The 13,345-nt window shown below is 47.7% G+C and overlaps 1 pseudogene; it reads left to right on the forward strand.

Moving 5' to 3' along the window:
• Window positions 1-13,345, forward strand: part of LOC140736563 (1-phosphatidylinositol 4,5-bisphosphate phosphodiesterase delta-3-A-like) — a 46,948-nt pseudogene that overhangs the window by 15,692 nt on the left and 17,911 nt on the right.

Consider the following 13,345-nt stretch of genomic DNA (forward strand, 5'->3'; position numbering starts at 1 on the left):
TCCACACACTGGTGGGCCTGCACACTATGTGTACAGGGGCCAGACCTCCTACCCATCCTGTGTAGTTCAATCTGAGTCTGAAACAAGTTCAGTTTCCATGTGCCACCTGTTGGAAAGGCTATGTACACAGCAGGGAAAGTCTTACACATTCAGCTCTGCTTTTTACAAGACAGCTACCCAGCAGCGGAAGCTGAGAGTAATAAGAACTACCCATAACACTCCCACACTAGACACGTCACAACAACCATTTTGACAGGTGACATGTCACACCTTGGTCCATGTGACAACAATGAACTAATACTAATATCACGGAGTTGCTTCCCACCAGTGGGCACAATTGAGGCCTGGGTCCCCATAAATGAGGACGAATTCTATGGATGCCAATTTCTCGAGAAACAGAGTGCTCCATTGCTGTCCCCCAACTGCAGGCAGAAGCTTGGTCTCCATGCCAACATGATGAGGTGTTTGATTCCAGGTCTCTCCCTACTCCCTCATCCTGTTCCTGAAAAGCCATTGCAGCATAGAACAGGAGAAGGTCATGGCGTAACACATGAAAGCTATTCTAGGGGACAAGCTGCTGTACAGGATCTTCAATGTGAAGATGCCCTCACCTGAGTTAAGGAGCTGAATAGGCTTTATCCAAACAACAGGCACCAACCAGACAGGGCTCTGCTGATCAGTGCAGTTCTGTGGAATTTGTGACATCAGCTTTCTCCCCATCCACGAAGACCATGTTGTGTCTAGAAAGGGAGTCCTATGGACGTACACCAGAGCTCTGCTGAGGACAGTGTCAGACTGAAACATTTGCCTGGGCTACTGAAGGTGGAGCACATCCCACCAACACCAGATTGTATTACTGGGACTGGAGACTTGACTCTTAAATAGACTGGGACTATTTTCTCTGGAGCAGCTGAGGAATAAGGGTGATGTTATTGAAGATTGGATTTTTCTTGTTTACGATGTTTTCTCCCCGTTTGCCCTTCAATCTTTTTCCATTCCTCTGTATGGTTCAACTCTCAACCCCTTTGCTCTCACCTGCCCATGAATTTCTTCTCATTCCCCTCCTCTTCCTCATTCTTCCATGATCCACTCTCGTTTCCTATTAGAATCCTTCATCTTCAGCCCTTCCACCAATCATCTCCCAGCTTTTTACTTCATCCTTTCCTCCCCACTCAGCCACATTCCCCATCATCTGGTTTCACATATAACCTGCCAGAGTTGCGTTTCTGTCGCCCACCTGATTGCTTGAACTGCTCTCGATATTCTCCGCTAACCTCTCTCATTAACAAGGCACTTCCGCCCTCGGAACTGCTGTTGACTGGAATTTTCTTTGTTTTTTTACATCATGATCTGTAAACTCCTGAGATGGTTCTGCATGAAAATTGCAGGAGATCTGCAGTTTCTGAAATACTCAAATCATCCCATCTGGCACCAGCAATCATTCAACAGTCAAAGTCATTTGGATCACATTTGTTCTCAATTCTGCTGTTTGGTCCAAATAACAACTGGAATCTCTTTATGACATCTGTATACTTTTATGCATTGAGTTGTTGGCACATGATTGGCTGATTAGATTTTACAAAAATAATCCGGTATACAGGTGTACCTAATAAACTGGGCACTGAGTGCAGAAAAGCACTACTCAAGAACAAGCCCTTTGTCCATCATGTTGTGATGAACTAATTAGACTAGTAACTAAATGCCTGACAAAACTAATCCATTGTGTATCCGCAATGCTCTGATCCCTGCATTCTCTGCGTATTTATGTGCCTAAGAGCCTTTTAAATACCCCTATTTTATCTTCCTCCGCTACTGCCCGAGGCAGCATGTTCCACGTACCCACCTCCCTGTGTGAAAAATTTGCCTTGCGCATCTCATTTAAAGACCATAAGATATAGGAGCAGAATCAGTCAATTTGGCCCATTTATTCTATTCCACTATTTCATTGTGGCTGATCCATTTTTTTTTTCTCAGCCCCAATTTCCTGTCTTCTCCCTGTATCCCTTCATGCCATGGCCAATCAAAAATCTATCAACCTATGCCTTCAATATATATGTATAAAGACTTGAGCTCCACAGCTACCTGTGACAACGAATTCCACAGATTCACCACGTTCTACCTCCTCATTTCCATTCTAAAAGGAAGCCACTTTATTTTGAGGCAGTATACTCTGGTCCTCGATTCTCCCACCATAGGAAACATTCTCTCCACTTACACTCTATCAAGGTTATTCAACATCCTGGTAGGTCCAGGCTTTGAACTTTCCAGCTTGGCCTGACTTATTCATATTGGTGAGCAAGACTTCTAACTCCTTGTAGGTCTTCCGGATGGCAGCTGCATCTCTAAGGCTGCAGTCTAAGACTCTTGTCTGGTTTTCAGCAATGATTGAGATAGCAAGGAGAAGATAAACTTGTCCATGAATATACCTTTCTTTAACAACAAATCCCTGGATTTCTCTGGTTAGTACAATCATTTTACAGTGCCAGTGATCACGGATGTGGGTTCAAATCTCATCACTGACTGTAATTTATATGTTTTCTCTGTGCCCATGTGCTTTTCCTCCAAGTCCTTGCACATTTCAAACACAGATGGGTGTGCTTTAGTAAGTTGTGAGCATGCTATGTTAGTGCCAGAAGCATGGTGGAACACGCAGTAGAGTTTTTTGACCCCTTCCTGTTCCTGACTTCCACCCACAGAGACTCCGTAGACAATCCCTCCATGACTTCTTCCTTTTCTGCTACTGTGACACTATCTCTGATCAGCAGTGTCACACCCCCACCTCTTTTGCCTCCCTCCCTGCCCTTTATGAAACATTTAAAGCCTGGCACTCTAAGTAACCATTCTAAGTCTCTGTAATGGCCACAACATCATAGCTCTCAGTACTGATCCATGCTCTAAGCTCATCCTCTCTGTTCATAATGTTCCTTGTTTGAAAATGAACACATCTCAAACCATCGGTCTGAGTGTGTCCCTTCTCTATCCTCCCTCTCGCACTGTCTACAAGCTTTCTGTATTTGTGAGCCAACAGCCTCTTCTTCCATCTCTTCACTTTGGTTCCCACCCCCAGCAATTCCAGCTCAAACTCATCCCAATAGCTGTAGCAAACCTCCCCACCAGGATATGGGTCCCCCTCAGATTCAAGTGCAACCCGTACTTTTTGCACAGGTCACACCTGCCCCAAAAGAGGTCCTAATGAGTCTCTTATCACTGCTGCCATCCTCTTACTTTCCCTACCCACTTCTGAGCCACAGGGCCAGACTCTATGCCAGAGGTGCATCCACTGTTCCTTCCCACAGCTAGGCCACCCCTCCCAACAGTACTCAAACAGGAGTACTTATTGTTAAGGGGGACAGCCACAGGGCTAGTCTCCCGCATCTAACTCTTGTCCTTTCTTCTCCTGACTTTTAGCAACTTATCTGTCTCCCAAGGCCCCAGTGTGACTACTTACCTATAGCTACTATCACCTCCTCACTCTCCGTCACCAGATGAAGGTTATTGAGCTGTGATCAATAAAATTAGCTCAATAAAATTATTGAGCTTATTTTAATTTTATAAAATTAGCCAGCTGAGGTGAAAGGGTGATGTTATTGAAGATTGGATTTTTCTCCATCATGGTGTTTTCTCCCTGTTTGCCCTTCAATCTTTCTCCATTCCTCTTTATGTTTAAGCTCTCACCCGCCCATGACTTTCCTCTTGTTCTCCTCCTCCTTTTCATTCTCCCATGGTCCACTCTTGTTTCCTATTGGAATCCTTCATCTTCAGCCGTTCAGCTCTTCCACCAATCATCTCCCAGCTTCTTACTTCATCCTTTCCTCCCCACTTAGCCACATTCCCCATCATCTGGTCTCACCTATAACCTGCCATCTTCTCCTACCAGACTCCCGTGCCTTTATGTTCTCACTTCTGCTCCCTTCCTTTCCAGTCCTGGTGAAGGATCTTAGCCCAAAAGGCTGACTGTTTACTTCTCTTAATATATGCTGTCTGACCTGCCGAGTTCCTGCAGCATTTTTTCTGTGTTGCTCCACTGACCATAAGTCCAAAAGAATATAAGACATTGGAGCAAATTAGGACATTCAGTCAATTCTGCAATTGCATCGTGGTGGATTTATTATCCCTCTCAACTGCATTCTCTTGCCTCCTCTCCATAACCTTCAACTCCCTTACTAATCAAGGACCTAGCAACCACCACTTTAAATATAGCCATCAACTTGCCCTCCACAGCCATTTGGCACAATGAATTCCATAGTGTCACCAGCCTCTGGCTAAATAAATCACCCAACATCTGTAAAAGGACATCCTTCAATTCTTAGGCTGTGCCTTCTGGCCCCAGAGTCACACACTATAGGAAGCATCTTCTTCACATCCACTGTATCTGGGTCCTACAATATGTGGTAGTTTTCAATGAGATTCCCCCCCCCCCCCCCCCACCGCCATCCCCAAACCTCATTCTTATAATCTCCAGTGAGCACTAGTCCAGAGTCTTCAAATGTTCCTCATGCAATAATGCTTTCTTTCCCAGGATGATTTCAGTAAGCCTCCTCTGGACTCTCTCCAATGCTAGCACACACTTTCTTATAGATAGATAGATAGATAGATAGATAGATAGATAGATAGATAGATACTTTATTCATCCCCATGGGGAAATTCAACATTTTTTCCAATGTCCCATACACTTGTTGTAGCAAAACTAATTACATACAATACTTAACTCAGTAAAAATATGATATGCCTCTAAATCACTCTCTCAAAAAGCATTAATAATAGCTTTTAAAAAGTTCTTAAGTAGTTTACTTAAATACATTAAATACAATCAACCCCGGCACTTTAACATATCTTACTCCTGGCGGTTGAATTGTAAAGCCTAATGGCATTGGGGAGTATTGACCTCTTCATCCTGTCTGAGGAGCATTGCATCGATAGCAACCTGTCGCTGAAACTGCTTCTCTGTCTCTGGATGGTGCTATGTAGAGGATGTTCAGGGTTTTCCATAATTGACCGTAGCCTACTCAGCGCCCTTCGCTCAGCTACCGATGTTATACTCTCCAGTACTTTGCCCACGACAGAGCCCGCCTTCCTTACCAGCTTATTAAGACGTGAGGCGTCCCTCTTCTTAATGCTGCCCTACACTCTCGGGCAAAGTGGTTGAATGAGATGAACTGTCTTCACTGGGGTGAAGGCAGCACAGATTCAATAGCAACACAATTTTGGCCGTTCTTTCATCATAACTGTCTTTGGACCTCTCTTCCACCCTCAGAAATGTGACAAGTCAAAAGACAGTACCATCTGTGACAGGGAGATCAAAGAGTTTTATCACATTCTCACGGACCGCTAAGAGATCACCACCATCTTTGATTTCTACTGCAACAAGGAGCAGCTGATCGGTGTAGGAAAACTCCAGGAGTTCCTATGGAAGGAACAAAGGGAGAATGTGACGAGGGAGAATGTATCACATCTCATCCAGATGTATGAATTAAACGAGGAAGGTAAGCCACATCCATCACCTTGAAGTTGTGTTGCCAACACTTTGGAGATGTTTAATCACATGACCTGTCACCTCAGAACTCAGAACATATACTCAAATGGCCATCCATGTTTTTTTGTATCCGCGGGGGGGTCCCAGAACCAATCCCCCACGGATAAGGAGGGCTGAGTGTACCTTTAGTATCTAATGAAGTAACAAGAGTGTACGTTCGTGGTCTTCTGCTACTGTAGTCTATCCACTTCATGGTTCAATGTGTTCTGCATTCGGAAATGCTTTTCTGCATATTGCTGTTTTAACATGTGGTTAGTTGCATTTCTGTTGCCTTCCTGATAGCTTGAACTACTCTTGATATTCTCCTCTCACCTCTTTCATTAACAAAGCACTTCTGCCCTCGGAACTACTGCTGACTGGAATTTTCTTTGTTTTTTACATCGTGATCTGTAAACTATTTTATTTTACTTTTGTGCGTGAAAATTGCAGGAGATCTGCAGTTTCTAAGATACTCAAATCATCCCATCTGGCACCAGTAATCATTCAACAGTCAAAGTCACTTGGATCACATTTGTTCTCAATTTTGCTGTTTGGTCTGAATTGCAACTGATTCTCTTGATGATATCTGCATAAATTTATGCATTGAGTTGCTGGCACATGATTGTCTGATTAGCTATTTACAAGAATAAGCAGGTGTACAGGTATACCTAATAAACTGGCACTGAGTGCAGAGCAGCACTAAAGAACAAGCCTTTCATCCCACCATGTTGTGATGAACTAATTAAACTAGGAACTAAATGCCTGACAAAACTAATCCCTTGTGTTTACACAATGCCCCGATCCCTGAATTCTCGGTATATTCATGTACCTTGGAGCCTTTTAAGCACCTCTATTTAATCTGCCTCTGCTACTGCCCAGCTCCCTGTGTGAAAAATTTGCCCTGCACATCTCCTTGAAAGACCATAAGGTATAGGAGCAGAATCAGGCAATTTGGCCCATTAATTCTGTTCCACTATTTCATTGTGGCTGATCCTTTTTTTTTTCAGCCCCAATTTCCTGTCTTCTCCCTGTATCCCTTCATGCCATGGTCAATCAAAAATCTATCAACCTATGCCTTCAATATATATGTATAAAGACTTGAGCTCCACAGCTACCTGTGACAACGAATTCCACAGATTCACCAAGCTCTACCTCCTCATTTCCATTCTAAAAGGAAGCCACTTTATTTTGAGGCTGCATACTCTGTTCCTCGATTCTCCCACCATAGGAAACATTCTCTCCACTTACACTCTATTAAGGTTTTTCAACATTTGATCGGTTTCAAACTTATGCTCCCCGAACTTGTATCCACTTCCAAGGAATCTACAACTCATGCTCTCAGTATTATTAATTTATCTTTGTTATTTCTGTACAATTTGTATTCTTTTATAGGTTGGATGTTTGAGAGTCTGTTATTTATAATTTTTCATAAGTTCTATTGTATTCCTTTTTTCCCTGTAAATGCCTGCAAGTAAATGAATTTGAGGGGAGTAGATGGCAATATATATAGACTTTGAAAAGAAAATTAGTTTGAACTTTGAGCCTTAAATGCATGCTCTCTCATATTTGACATTTCTTGTCTGGATAAAAGACTTTGAATGTATTTAATCTCACTGACCTATGCCTCTTTTAATCTTATAAACTTCTGTCTGGTCTGCCCACAGCCTATGCTGCTCAAGAGAAAACATATTCAAATCTGTCCATCCTCTCCTCATAGATCATGTCCTCTGATCCAAGCAGCATCCTGGTAAACCTCTTCTGCACTCTATCTGATGCTGAGTTACATACTAGGAAGCACTGGGACACGTTATCAGTGACGTAACCTGGTGTCATTGAGTTTTTCAGGTCTTTCAACATCAGACATCTTTGCCCAAGCAACCCAGTTAGGGTTGATCAGGCCTTGGCTTGTGTACCAGCAGCATTGGTCCATGTTATTTCATAGACAAATGGAAGTTTGCTCAGCACACTCTGTGACAGCCATGTTGTCCTTTTTTTTGCAGCCAAGGAGAGAGTAGGTTCTATACAGTGAGCAGCCAGCAAAATCTCTACTCCTACCTCTATAAGCTTGCACTGTGCACTCCACTCTGTCTGTGGCACTGTTCTACCAGCTCCTTGTATTTGTTTTATGCTCGACTGCCTCCTCAATCCAGTCTTCCAATGGCACTGTCAGTTCGAGCAAACCATCTGCTTCGAGGTTTCTGAGGATGATCATGTCAGGCATTGTTAATGATGCGATGAAGTCAGAAAACTTAACGTGCTTGCCAAATCAGTTTGCATTTGGCGGTCAGATGCTGTGGCGAGCGAGTCTGCAGGTGTTCTGGGCTGAGGTTGGTCTCCAGCATTGACAAAGACTATGGGTTTTCTGAGTTGGCTGAGGTGCCTACCATTGTTAATACTGAGGGGATACTTCATGCCACTGCCTCCAGCACCTGGTCATGGCACCAGCAGTTGTGTCCTTGTCGCAAGGCTTTTTGGCAGCTGCTGAGAATGTGTTCCAGGGTCCCTGTGCTGGGGCTGAGAAGACATGATGTTGCCTCACTTTTGCTTCAAGCAAAAAGGTTGACTGGACTAGGCAAGAAATTTTACACAATTTGGATCATGAACAATGCGCAGGGGATCTGCCTGCCAGATGTAGGACTAAGAGGACTTCCGTATCAGCGCACCCTCCCACCTTATCCAAGGTCGGTGTTGCCCCATCCATACCTACCATCCCATTGGTATGTATTTCTTTGATAGCTGCTCACAACTCTTCCTGGACCATTTTGTGTCTGTCCCTACCCTGATCTCTGTTGAAGAGGGTTGCAGGGAAATTGTCCCACCCTGTCTGACCAGACACCACTGTCTGTACTCGATCCCAGTGCCTCAGGTGTGACTCAACCATCTTCACTGCATCTTTGGCTTTCTATTTCTTGCCTGTCTAGACATCAGTGCCTGCTAATAAAATGTGGTTGCTGGAATCTCTCTACAGCAGCAATTCTCCTGTGCAGGCAACAATTAACTCCTTGTTCAGGCTGCTAAAAGGAAGTTATACTTATTCACCTCCCCATACAGAGCAAAGCTGCTCAGGCTATGATGGAGGCCCAGCCATCTTCGAAGGTAGCACTGATCATTCTTTCAAGAGCCTTGATGCACCATCAATAACTCTCTGAGACGTGAGGCGAGATATAGGCTTTTATTGACTGGAAGAAAGAACAAGCAGCAATTGACCACCATACTACATCCTGGAGACTGAGGGCAGGGCTCAGGCCCTAATCGCCTTTATACCGGGGTCAGTGGGAGGAGCGACAGGAGCAGTCAGCGGGGGGGGGGCGTGTCCAGACAGGTATATGTAGTTCACCACATTCACCCCCCCTTTGTTTTAAAAGAGAGTCCCCATGGGGCGAAGTTTCTTACAAGTATATTTACAGGTTAAGTCTATCAGGTGGTCGAATCTGTCGCTGCGCTCTACGTAGCAACGGCTGTGATTGCACAGGTGCCGGTGGTGATTGCACCGGAGACGGTGGTTGTGCTGGTTCCGGCCTAACTGGAGGTGTCAGCCCACTAGGCGTCAGTGATCCCTCATGCTTGTGCGAGGCGCCTGGTATATGCGTGTGCGAGACGCCCGGTATAGGAGTGTCGTGAGGAGTCTGTGTAGGGCTCGGTGTGCGCGGTGTCACCTTGGGTACAGGGTTCATAGTTACCGTGGAGTGTTCGGGGTAGTGGTCTGCTGCTCCTGCGGGCACCAGGTCACGGACGGAGACCACGTAGGCATACTGGGGGTTCGCATGAAGAAGGTGAACCCTCTCGACCAGCGGGGAGTACTTATTACTCCTCACATGTTTCCGGAGCAGCACTGGCCCTGGGGACGTCAGCCAAGCTGGTAGGGTGGTCCCAGTGACAGACTTCCTGGGAAAAGAGAATAGGCGCTCGTGAGGGGTGGAATTGGTGGACGTACATAACAGGGAGCGGATGCCTCAGGGAGGACCTCCTGCCATCAAGAGACTGGCAACCCTTTTGACTTAAGGGCTAAAAGTGTGGCCTTCCACACTGTGGCATTCTCCCTCTCCACCTGTCCATTTCCCCGGGGATTATAGCTCGTGGTCCTACTAGTAGCAATGCCCCTAGCCAGCAGGTACTGGCGCAGCTCGTCACTCATAAAGGAGAACCCTCTATCACTGTGGATATAGCAGGGATATCCGAACAGAGTGAAGAGCTGGCACAGGGCTTTTATGACAGACGTGGCAGTGGTGTCGGGGCAGGGGATGGCAAAGGGGAACCGCAAGTACTCGTCGATAATGTTGAGAAAGTAGACATTGCAGTCGGTGGAGGGAAGGGGGCCCTTAAAGTCAACACTCAGTTGCTCAAAGGGGCGGGTGGCCTTGATAAGTTGCGCCGTTTCAGGACGGTAGAAGTGCGGTTTGCACTCAGCGCAGACTTGGCAATCCCTGGTCATCGTCCTGATGTCCTCAAGGGAGTACGGCAGGTTCCGGGCTTTCACAAAATGGTAAAATCGGGTGACCCCCGGGTGGCAAAGATGTGCATGGAGGGCGTATAGCTGGTCGAGCTGCGCGCTGTCACACGCTCCCTGGGATAGGGCATCGGGGGCTCATTGAGCCTTCCAGGCCGGTACAGGATATCATAGTTGTAGGTGGAGAGTTCTATTCTCTACCACAAAATTTTATCATTTTTGATTTTGCCCCGCTGTTGGTTGCTGAACATGAATGCAACTGAGCACTGGTCGGTCAGCAAGGTGAACCTTTTGCCGGCGAGATAGTGCCTCCAGTGCTGAATAGCTTCCACTATGGCCTGGGCTTCTTTCTCCACCGCGGAGTGCCGAATTTCAGGGCCTTGAAGGGTACGAGAAAAGAATGCTACTGGCCTGCCTGCCTGATTGAGGGTAGCAGCCAGCGCGAAATCGGAGGAGTCACTCTCTACTTGGAAGGGAATGGTCTCATCCACCGCATGCATCGTTGCTTTGGCAATGTCCCTTTTAATGCAGCTGAAGGCCACACAGGCCTTGGCAGAGAGAGGAAATGTAGTAGACTTGACCAGGGGGCGGGCCTTGTCTGCGTAGTGAGGGACCCATTGGGCGTAATAGGAAAAGAAGCCCAGGCACCGTCTGAGGTCTCTGAGGGTGGTGGGAAGAGGGAGTTCTAACAGGGGGCGCATACGGTCGGGATCAGGGCCAATGACCCCATTCTCCATGACATACCCAAGGATAGCGAGTCGGGTGGTTCCGAACACACACTTGTCCCTGTTATAAGTAAGGTTCAGGGCTTTGGCCACTTGGAAAAATCGTTGGTGGTTGGCGTTGTGATCCGACCAGTCGTGACCACAGATGGTGATATTATCCAGATAGGGAAATGTGGCCTTCAGTTGGAACTGGTTCACCATCCAGTCCATTTCCCTCTGGAAGACAGAGACACCATTTGTGACACCGAAGGGGATGCGCAGGAAGTGATAGAGCCTGCCGCCCGCCTCGAAGGCAGCGTAGGGGCGGTCCTCTGGGCGGATGGGGAGCTGGTGATAAGCGGATTTCAGATCTATTGTCGAGTACACCTTGTACTGAGATATCTGGTTGACCATATCCGCGATGTGGGGTAGGGTGTATGCGTCAAGCTGCGTGAACCTATTGATGGTCTGGCTATAGTCCACGACCATCCTATTTTTCTGCCCAGTCCAAACAACAAACACCTGGGCCCTCCAAGGACTTGTGCTTGGCTCAATGATCCCCTCCCTGAGCAGCTGCTACACCTCTGACTGAATGAAGGCCCTGTCCCCCACGCTGTACCTCCTGCTTTTAGTTGCCACAGGTTTACAGTCGGGGGTCAGGTTGGCGAACAGCGGTGGGGGAGGGATCTTGAGGGTGGAGAGGCTGCAAGTGGTGCCAGTAGCGCAGCTGTCGGCATAGTGCTGGGTGGGATGTGTGGGTGGGTGTGTGTGTGTGGTCAGTAGCGGGGTATATGATGAAGTCCCACAAAACTGAGGATTCCTGACAGTGAGTGGTGGGAGGGGCCCGGCATATGCCATAGTCACACTTTCGAGGTGGCTCTGGAAGTCCAGCCCCAATAGCACAGGCGCGCACAGTTGAGGCATGACCAGTAGTGCAAAGTTCCAATATTCTGTGCTCTGCACCACCAATGTCGCTACACAACCCACCCAGATGTCTGTGGAATGCGACCCAGAAGCCATGGTGACTCTCTGGCTTACCAGCCGTGTCACGAGTCCGCAGCGTTGCACCGTGTCTGGGTCAATAAAACTCTCAGTGTTGCCCATGTCAAACAGGCAGCTAGTCCTGTGCCCCTCCACCAGGATGTCCATCATTGACCTTGCAAGCTGGTGTGGGGCGCTTTGGTCGAGGGTTATGGAGGCCAGAGTTGAACTGCCGTCTTGGTGCCCGGTAAGCACCAGTGGGTCGGGGGTGGGGCGAGGTGGCGCCGACAAAGATGGCCACCCCCATCCGGGCAGGCAAGATGGCGGCGACCAAGATGGCAGCCCCCATGCCTCACACGCAGCGCTGCCCGACCCTGCTCGTGGTTCAGACTTACAGACCTTGGCAAAATGGCCCTTCTTCCCGCAGCTGGAGCAGGTCACTTCTCGGGCCAGGCAGCGTTTTCACGGGTGCTTTTCGAGTCCACAGAAGTAACACTGCGCGGACTTGCAACTGGCAACAGCTGTGGTCGGTTTCGGGGAGTTTGTGGACTCGCAACTGGCAGCGGCGTTGGTGAATTCGCTCGCAGGTGGCGGGGTCTGCAGTGGCCACGGAACCGGTGGGGGATCACATGGCTGGACAGCATCAGCGTTGTGCAGAGCAGCCTCCAGCGTGTCGGCCGTCTCGATCGCCGAGCGTAAGGTAAGATCGGCATTTTCCAGCAGCCGCTGGCGCACGTACACTGACCTGTTCCCTGTAACGAAGGCGTTTCGTACTAGCAGCTCCGCATATTGTTCCGCCGTCAGACCTTTGCAGTCGCAAGTTCGCACGAGTGTCTGTAGGGCTCGGAGAAACTCGGCGCTCGACTCGTCGGGTCGCTGTCACTGCGTCGCTAAGCGATGTCTTACGTAGACGGTGTTCACCGGCCGCAGGTACTGTCTTTTGAGGGCGTCCAGTGCCTCTTGGTAGGTCGGCAGGTCCCTGATAAGTGAGTAAACTTTCGGGGTGACCCTCGAAAGGAGAATTCTGTGCATAATAGTCGCACGAACCTCCTCCAAGTATGATTGGAAGCATGCAAGCCAGAGTTCAATGGCAAGAGCTGCTTCTGAGTTTTGAGGGTCCAAGTCTAATTTTTCTAGACGTAAAATACTTTCCATGTTTTAAAACTTCCAGTCAATAAAATTGATGCACCATCAATAACTCTCTGAGACGTGAGGCGAGATATAGGCTTTTATTGACTGGAAGAAAGAACAAGCAGCAATTGACCACCATACTACATCCTGGAGACTGAGGGCAGGGCTCAGGCCCCAATCGCCTTTATACTGGGGTCTGTGGGAGGAGCCACGGTCAGTGGGAGGAGCCACAGGAGCAGTCAGCGGGGGGGGGGGGGGGGTGGGTGTCCAGACAGGTATTCGTAGTTCACCACAAGCCTGAACCGTTGACATGAGTTTCCTTTGTACCAGCAAGGGGAGGTAGATTCAGGGGAGTATGACATCCTGACAGCTTGGCCTGACTTACCCACATTGGTAAGTTAGACCTCGATCTTCTTAGACATTTGTCTGGTTTTTCAGTGATGAATGGGATAGCACTACCTTCCAAGGACAAGAAAAGCTTGTCCACGAATTTACCTTTCTTTAAATTTCTGGATTGCAATCATTTTACAGTGCTGACGATCACTGATGAAGGTTCAAATCTCATCACTG

This window comes from Hemitrygon akajei, chromosome 1 (genome assembly GCF_048418815.1).
Source record: "Hemitrygon akajei chromosome 1, sHemAka1.3, whole genome shotgun sequence".
Taxonomy (NCBI): Eukaryota; Metazoa; Chordata; class Chondrichthyes; order Myliobatiformes; family Dasyatidae; genus Hemitrygon; species Hemitrygon akajei.